The following is a 9,558-nucleotide window of genomic DNA, read 5'->3' on the forward strand; positions in this document are numbered from 1 at the left end:
ACATGAACCACTGCCACTACCATTGCCACTGCCACTACCACCGCCACTGCTAGTGCCACTACCACTACCACTTGGGCTTGAAATGTTGGCCACACCTCTTCTTTGACATTTGTTTCTCCAAATGCTAAGAGCCTTGTCATAAGGGAAACTATCTACCTCATACCTAGAATTATAGAGCCTTAAAAAATTATCCAAATTTTTGTCTAATTTGTTTCTAACCTTTAACTTCAGGAAGCCCAAAGTATTGAAAACTCTTTCATCTTCCACTGAACCCAATATCATTGTCAAACATAAATTAGTAAGCTTAAAATATTATGGTATTGACTCTCTCAACTGATTGCTCTGATCAAGGTTTTTCCAAAGCTTTATTACCACTCCCTCTTCATTTGGATTCTCTATAAGATCATATTGTTTCCTCATTATGTTTGCAAAAAAGAAGAAGATTGTTCTCTCAGTCAAGATTCATTTAAAATTCCATTTATAGTTACTCCATTGATTACTTTAGTTTTAAAAAAATTCTTTATCAAAGTCATCATCCTTCTCCAAAAATCACTCATATAGTTTAGAGACCAATATTGAGGAAAAGCAATAGACATTGCTTTGAGCAATTCCTCTTGAGGGAATTTGCATCTAATTTGTGACAAAATATTGTAGCAAAATCGCTTAACAAAGTCAAGCATAGAGTCAACGATCTTCTTGAAGTCTTCACTTTTAACATGTGAAAGTTCCTTCTCTAGTTTTGATTCTACTTCACTTCCTGATTTGTTGGGGTTGGACTCGGGATCGGCATGGGCATAGTACCGCATTGGTATGTCATCTCTACATACCCTAGCATATACCTCATTGTTGCACCAATATGTAAAAAGTTCCCAGTATTGTTCAAATATGTGATTTCTATCCACTTTGCAAACTTTGATTCATCTAATGGTTGTAATCGATACAGAGTATCTAGTCTATTACATGTCATTTTACACATCTTATTATATTCTACAATGTGCATAGATCTTTTTTGAACATTTTTCATAATATTTCTCATGTCCTATAGTATGGGGAGAATAGCTGCTAAAGTTAAGAGTATCTTTACAATAGTTAGACTCGAATATAGCTGAGGGCATCTATCTTGCATAGAGTGGACTAGTCCAAGAAATGATAGATATTTAGAGAATACTTGATGCATTGGTCCATCCAAAGAGAGCCATCTGGTATCATTGTCTTTAAGAAGCTTCCTTCCATTAGTAAGTCCTTGAGCAAAGTGTTGAGATTCTTGAACTCGTTTTGGACTTCGAAAAAAGTACTGTTAAATCTCTTTGATTAAAGATTCCACTTTACAAACACAATCAAAATCACTGATAATTCCAAAAGCTAGATTCATTCGATGGGTCATGCAGTGAATGTGAATAGCATAGGCTATCAAGTCATTTTGGATCTTTTTGCAAAGACTGCCTTTATGACCTTGCATAATTGAAGTTCCATCTACTCCAACACACAATTTTTTTTTAACAATCTCCATGCTATCCATACTCTACAATCAATTAGAGTACTCTTTAATAAATTATATAAAGTTTTGGCTGCCACACTACAATTTCAATTTAGCAATAGATAGTAGAAAGGGTTGATGACAAAGATTGTTTACAGTATAAACATGCATGCACACCCAAGAAGTATTATCAATTGTTGTAGGGTATGTACATGATCATGGTGTGCCAAAAAGAGGCAATGTGAAAAAAGTGGAGTTTGAAAATGTCTAAAAGCGTTTCAAAATCTACTATGACTTTTTTCCACCCATCCTGATACCAAGGCTAAAAAATTAGGACCAAGCCTTTTGGGGTATCCTATTGGTAATTGGGTATCTGATTTCATATCAGATACCTAATATTATATTGGGTATTCGATATGAAATCAGATACCCAAAACTTGTAACATAGATTTTTTTAAAAAAACCTGAGAGCTCTTTTTACATTGCATTTTTTTTGGTTTGAGTGTTGACCTCTAGTTGGGTATTGAATTTCAGAATGGATATCAAATAAGGGTAAGTTTTTTTATGTTTTGAATGAATATTATTATAAATTAGTTATTTTAAATTGAATTTGTTAAAAATTAGGTTTTTTAATAAAAAATGTTGAAATTTAGGTTGTTTTTAATAGAAATTATGTTTTGCAAATTAATAGGTATGGCTGACCTAAATGATGATACTGAGGTAGGAAACAATGTTCCTCCTAACCCTCCACCAAATGATCCAGTACCCCCTCAAAAATATCCACCAAATGATCCCCTACCCCTCAAAACCCTCCTCGAATTGAAGATTTGATATTTGAAAATCTCACTAAATTGAGGGTTTTGCGAACCACATATAACACTATACCTGCATTGGCTCCCATGTTATCCATGTTAAACATCATAGTGGATAATATTAAAACACTTACCAATGAACAAAATGTTGCTCTTCATTGGCATGACCAAATGCATGCCATGTTTGATGATGGGTTGGACTATGATGAGGTTATGGCCCTAAATATAACTAAATATGATATATTTAGCCTTTTTGTGGACCCCAAAACTAGTAAATAAGTAGAACACACAAAGCCCAAACTATCAATTAAATGGTGCACAAACAAGGCTATATGTGCGAACTTTTAGGATCATTGGTGGATGGTTTTTGACATCCCTCCACACAAAAATTTAGAGGTACCATTTTATTTCATTAGAAAATTGTATGCCGAATTTGTGTTGCACCTCAAGGTGAACTATTGGAGCATGAGGCCCAACATGGGTGTAGGAGGAGCTCTTTAGGATAGACTCTTTTACCCAACAGAAGAAAGCTGGCACTTTTTTCCCCCTACTGATGTCTGCCCCCCTCCTCCAGTGCAACATTCTGATATCATTGTAGAGGCTAGCTCTTAGACTATTAGAGCCATCCATAGATTATCCTATTGATATCTCAAGCTAGGTTAGTGTTGCCTCCCCATGTTGATAATGCTGGCACGAGTTCATCATCGATGAAATCATCACATGTTTGTGTGCGCCATACTTGCATAAAATACAAGAATATTTGTCTGGGTCCCATAGGTGATCTTTTTGAGTATCAATTTGTATATGAGGAGGATACACTAGATGCATGTATAGAGGCTACACACCTTGACATGAGAGAGGAGGGGCATGCAGAGGCATGAAATCCTTCTATTTTGGTATGTGTATGCCATTTTTTGCTATGACATATGTGATTTAAAGTTAATTTTTATAATAGAGTAATTTTAATTTTTAACCCATACTGACTTATACATGTATGTGATCTTCATTCATGTTTAGTTGATGACTGAAAAGGAGCTCAGATAGGTTGATAATGTCACACTATCAACTATTTCATTTGGCCTTGAGACATCTATTGTATATTATGTTGTGTTCTCATTATTTTTTCTATTTGATATTGGAGCATACATGGTTTCTAATCTTTCTTCTCTTGTAGGTATCACTTGTTAGTGGGGGGCAGAGTGCAGGGGATGAGGCACAACCCATTAACAAGGGAAATGTAATTAGGTGCTTTTAAAGTGATTAAATATCTATACATTCTTGTAAAATGTTTGTGGTAATAAAATTTAATTACATTCTTTATGGTTACTAGTGATGAGTCTAGGCAGTTTCCACATTGTAGACCCTCTAGCATTTCCATTCGCAGTGAGAGCCCCATTGTACATATAAGTATCATTTATTTTTTATTTTTCTTATTTTCATAAACTAATTCAAAACTAATTTTCGTGATATAAACAACTAGTATTTTGTATCTCATAGGAAACACCTATGTATAAGAGGTTGGATGCCAGAGTTTTATATATTTTCTGACAGAGCCATTATATCCAGAGGAGGAGTTGATGTAGGTAAGTTGTAGTTTGAATTCTTGATTAAATGTTATAAATTTAGCATTCTATGAATTATAATGTTATATTTTAAGTTGTAGATTCATTTGAAAAACATACTGGAACATAAACAGGCCATAATCAACAAGGTTCAAGCATTGTCAAGGACATATGAGAGGACTCTTGACCACTGTAGGAGGTTGACGAGAGAGGTATTTATGGTGAAATTTTAATACTATAAATCTTCATTAAAAAAAGGATCATTATGCATTTGAGTAATTCAATGTTAGATACATTAAATCATATAAATTTAGTAGTCCAACCTTGGGTTTTCCTTTTTTGTTTATGTAGGAGGCATCTGATCCACCTAGTGCAGAAAAGAGGCTACATTTTGATCATCCACTAGCAGCATATGATAGTATAGTTGTCATAGGATATTTTATGAGACATTTTGAGATGGTATATGCCACATTGTATATAGAAATATTGATATTATACACATTTCAATGGCATGATTGGCCACATTTTGTATATGGATCTATGTATTTTGAATATATTTGCTTAATTTGTCTATGGATACATGAAATTTGATATATCATTATGTAATTTGTCTATGAATACATGTATTTTGATATATATATTTTTGTCATTTATGTGCACAATGATATACATATTAATTTAGTATAGTATTGTTCAATTTATTGTGGATCATGTGTATTGTTCATGTTTATGGAATATCATTCATTTGGATCATGTTTGTTATATCTGATTCAAATGCAATGATTTGTGAATAACATTTTAACAACCTTTATTATCAGATTTTGATGCAATTTTTAATTTGAAATGCTATCATATATGTTTAATTTGAAATAATCTCTACAATCCCTTAAGATGTCGCTATGGTTCACCTGCCCAAACACACTTAGAGTACCTTAGAAATGAGATAGGTTATTGTAGGCCTCAACATGACCATCTTGTAGCATTTTATATTTCATTGATAGCCCCCATGAGCTTGAATTTACGACCCTGGGAAGATCAACCTTGCAATGCACTTAGAGCACCTTGGAGATTCTTTGGTACGGGGTGGTCGCGAATGATGGAGGCTCTTAGCAAAAAAAAAAGGGTGTCACTAGGGTTCACCTGCTCATTCAAAGCTAATGGCACTGATGATTTGATGCCAAGATTAGTGGTTTCAATGTTATGCTATGATGCACCTATCAATTGAGGTAGACTACAAGTTTTGGCATCAAGCGAGATCACTGTGCTGAATCCAAACAGAATGTGATCACTAAAAAATGAGATAGGTTATTTTAGGCTTTGACATGACCGTCCTATAGCATTTGACATTTCATCAATAGCCCTCACAAACTCTAAGTTGCGACCCTCAGAAGATCAACCTTGAAACACATTTAGAGCACTTTGGAGACTCTTTGGTATGGGGTGGCTGTGAACGACAAAGGATCTTTGTGGCTAGAACAAGGGTGTCACTAGGGTTCACCCATCCATCTAGAGCTAATGGCACTAATGATTCGATTCCAAGATCATCGGTTTCAAAATTACACTGTGAGGCACTTATGAACTGAGGCACACTGTGAGTTTTGGCATTGAGTGAGATCGCTGTGTTGAATCCAAACAGAATGTGATCTATCAAAAATGAGATAGGTTATTTTAGGCCTCAACATGACTGTCCTATAGCATTTGATGTTTCATTGATATCCCTCATGAGCTCTAAGTTACGACCCTTAGAAGATCGACCTTGAAACACACTTAGAGCACCTTGTCCACTCTTCAGTACGGGGTGGCCACGAATGATGGAGGCTCTCCACAACCAAAAAAAGGGTGTCACTATGGTTCACCCATTCATCTATAGCTAATGGTGCTAATGATTTGATGGCAAGATCAACGGTTTCAAAGTTACACTGTGATGCACCTATGAACTAAGGCACACTATGAATTTTAACATCAAGCAAGATCATTGTGCCAAATCCAAACAAAATGTGATCTCTTGAAAATAAGATAGTTTATTTTAGGCCTTTACATGATCATCTTGTAGCATTTGATGTTTCATTGATAGCCCTCATGAGCTCCAAGTTATGACCCTCAAAAGATCGACCTCGAAATGCACTTTGAGCACCTTGGAGACTCTTCAGTATGGGGTGGCTACGAATGATGGAGGCTCTTTGCAGTTGGAACAAGGGTGTCACTAGGGTTCACCCACCCATCTAGAGCTAATAACTCTGATGATTCAATGTCAAGATCAACAGTTTCAAGTTTACGTTGTGATGCACCTATGAACTAAGGGACACTGCGAGTTTTGGCATTGAGTGAGATTACTGTGTTGAATTCAAACAAAATGCGATCTCTCAAAAATGAGACAATTTATTTTAGGCCTTCACATGACCATCCTGTAGCATTTGAAGTTTCATCAATATCCCTCACAAGCTTCGAGTTACGACCCTCGAAAGATTGACATCAAAACACACTTAGAGCACCTTGGAGACTCTTTGGTATGAGGTGGCCGCAAATGATGGAGGCTCTCCAAGGCTAGAAAAAGGGTTTCACTAGAGTTCACCTGCCCATTCAAAGCTAATGGAATTAATGATTTGATGGTAAGATCAATGGTTTCAAAGTTACATTGTGATGCACCTATGAATTGAGGCACACTCTGACTTTTGGCATCGAGCGAGATCACTGTGCCAAATCCAAATGGAATCTGATCTCTCAAAAATGAGATAGGTCATTTTAGGCCTCAGCATGACCATCCTATAGAATTCAAAATTTTATTGATAGCCCTCATGAGATATGAGTTACGACCCTCAAAAGATCAACCTCGAAACACGCTTAGAGCACCTTGGAGACTCTTCGGTATGGGGTGGCCACGAATGATGGAGGATCTTTGCAGTTAGAAAAAGGGTTTCACTAGGGTTCACCTGCACATCCAAAGCTAATGACACTAACAATTTGATGCCAAGATCAGTGGTTTCAAAATTATGCTGTGATGCACCTATGAACTGAGGCACATTACAAGTTTTGGCATCGAGTGAGATCGTTGTGCCAAATCCAAACAGAATGTGATATCTTGAAAATGAGATAATTTATTTTAGACCTCAACATGAATCTCTTGTAGCATTTTATGTTTCATTAGTAGCCCTCATGAGCTTTGAGTTATGACCCTCCAAAGATCGACCTCGAAACACACTTAGAGCACCTTAGAGACTCTTCGGTACTAGGTGGTTGCGAACAATGGAGGCTCTCTGTAGCCAAAACAAGGGTGTCACTAGAGTTCACCCACCCATCTAGAGCTAATGGAACTAAAAATTTGATGCCAAGATCAGTAGGTTTCAAAGTTACACCATGATGCACCTATGAATTGAGGCACACTACAAGTTTTGGCATTGAGCAAGATCACTGTGCCGAATCCAAACGGAATGTGATCTCTCAAGAATGAGATAGGTTATTTTAGGCCTTGGCATGCATATCCTATAGCATTTGAAATTTTATTGATAGCCCTCACAAGCTCTGAGTTATGGCCCTCAGATGATCGACCTCAAAATGCACTTAGAGCACCTTGGAGACTCTTCAGTATGGGGTGGCTACGAACGATGGAGGCTCTTTGCAACTGAAAAAAAGGTGTCACTAGGGTTAGTATTAAGTAAAAACATTATTTTTTACCTCTCTCAAGTTTTTGGCATTGGGTACAGTGCAAGTTTGGTGTTAGTATGTATTAAAATCATCATTTTTTAGGTCCCTCTGCATAAATTGCATTGAGTAAAATCATATTTGTTTCTTATAGTAAATCAACAAGTTTACATTTACAATATCTCAAATGTTTCATCATTATTACATCAATACACAACTATAAAAAATTGTAGTGTCAAAAATAGAATAGATTTTTCTTCATTCTTCTCCTTATTTTTTTTTTAATCTTCATGCATGGCTACTCTTCATGATGTATCTACATTCGAATATCATAAAAATATTAGTAACTTATTGTATTAAACAAGATAATCATCAGTTCACCGAATCATTATGAAAAAAATAACATAAGAAGTAAATATACCTAGTCAAGTGTTCTAGTAAGGTCCTCTCTCTATTTTAGGGTCTCCAATAGGGCTTCTTGATTAGCATTAGTAATAGTAAAAATTTATTTTACTTTTGGTCTTCCTTGATGCTTCAAGAACTTCACATTTGTTTCTATAATAAGATGTGAATATATGATAATTGTTTTGTGCTTCTGATAGTCTTCAAATGCAGGAATTCCAATCCTTCTGAGCATGTATGTTTGCAACCATGTTCCAAAAATAACAACTAAACTAGTAGGATATGTGAATCAATCATCAACTGTGATTAGTTGTGCAAGATTTTGTTTACTTGTTACATAATGTGCTAACCAATAATTTGATTTCTCATCATTCCCTTGTAGTGCAACCAATGCAAAGACATGTCCTGGCTAAAGAAGATCTGATAGATGGTTATGCTAAGTGAACTTTCCATATCATCATTTTTGATAAAGGGTAATATAGAAAATGGAGTAAGATAATGTGGAGCCCATGTGTCCACCCACTCACTTGACTCACAGTGATCCCAATCACACTAAAAAATAACTAGGACAAAAGCAAGCTAGCTGTCATGTCCAAATGGTCCATGTACTAGAATCAGAGCTCTAGAATAAATGCATTTTTGATGAGTCTCTTACTATATCATAATCTGATCTATCACCTATGGACCCTTCCTCAACCAACCAAAAGAACTTGTGTACTACTGAATCAAGAGATCCCCTTGTGATAATGTTGAACTACACCAATCAACAATGCTATGAGCATCAAGAAGCTTTGATCCTAAAATCTTCAGTTGCTTCTTAACTAGAGCTCTCTTCACGCATGCCCCTACTCCATCATGTTCCTCTTTCCCATGACCAGACTCAAAAAAACTCCAAATATGAGGCAACTGCTCTCTACGTGCATCCTCCACAACCAATAAAACATGTGAGCATTCTTGAATTGACTTGTGCAATTATTTGACCAAATGATATGTCTATCCATAGAAATGTCATGCTACTATAAAAAATCAAAATAATTCTCAAAACAATGTTGCACAAACTCGTGAGAATGAGATCTATAATCACTTATATAAAAATGGTACTCTCTAATAATCTCTCGATTATCTTCTGCATTATTAGGGGCATGTCTATATGTTATGTAGACAAAAATAGCAATTTGAATGGAGTTGTAATACTGAGATTGTGTCTCATTTTGAGGCTACAATGTGTAGATCTCAGCAAAGTCAACAATTGATATAATAGTGTCAAAGGGAAAAGTCTCCTTACACATTCTAAATTGTTGATCCAACCACTAAGACCTGTGACTATGTCTTGCATACTTGTAGAAAAAATATTTTTTGAAATCTGAAATAAAACTAGCCACACTGATTTCTTTTGCAACCAATTCACATCTAGAGCCCTCACCCCCACTCTTCAATGTATATTTCACTATTTAATATACCATTTTTAAAACTATTGTCTTCCCAAGATCTTGTTTGCACCCCTCATGGAAACATGTGTCAAACTTGGATAAGCCACCACATTTTGAGCTCTTCTCATTTAAGCAAACATTTCTATAAAAGGAATGACCATCAACTCTACAACATAAAAATTGATCTAGCAAGTCTCTTAATGATTTTGGAAGCCTACTAGCACCATAATTCTCCA

This window comes from Cupressus sempervirens, chromosome 3 (assembly GCF_028749045.1).
Source record: "Cupressus sempervirens isolate cs-2001-9-10 chromosome 3, ASM2874904v1, whole genome shotgun sequence".
Taxonomy (NCBI): Eukaryota; Viridiplantae; Streptophyta; class Pinopsida; order Cupressales; family Cupressaceae; genus Cupressus; species Cupressus sempervirens.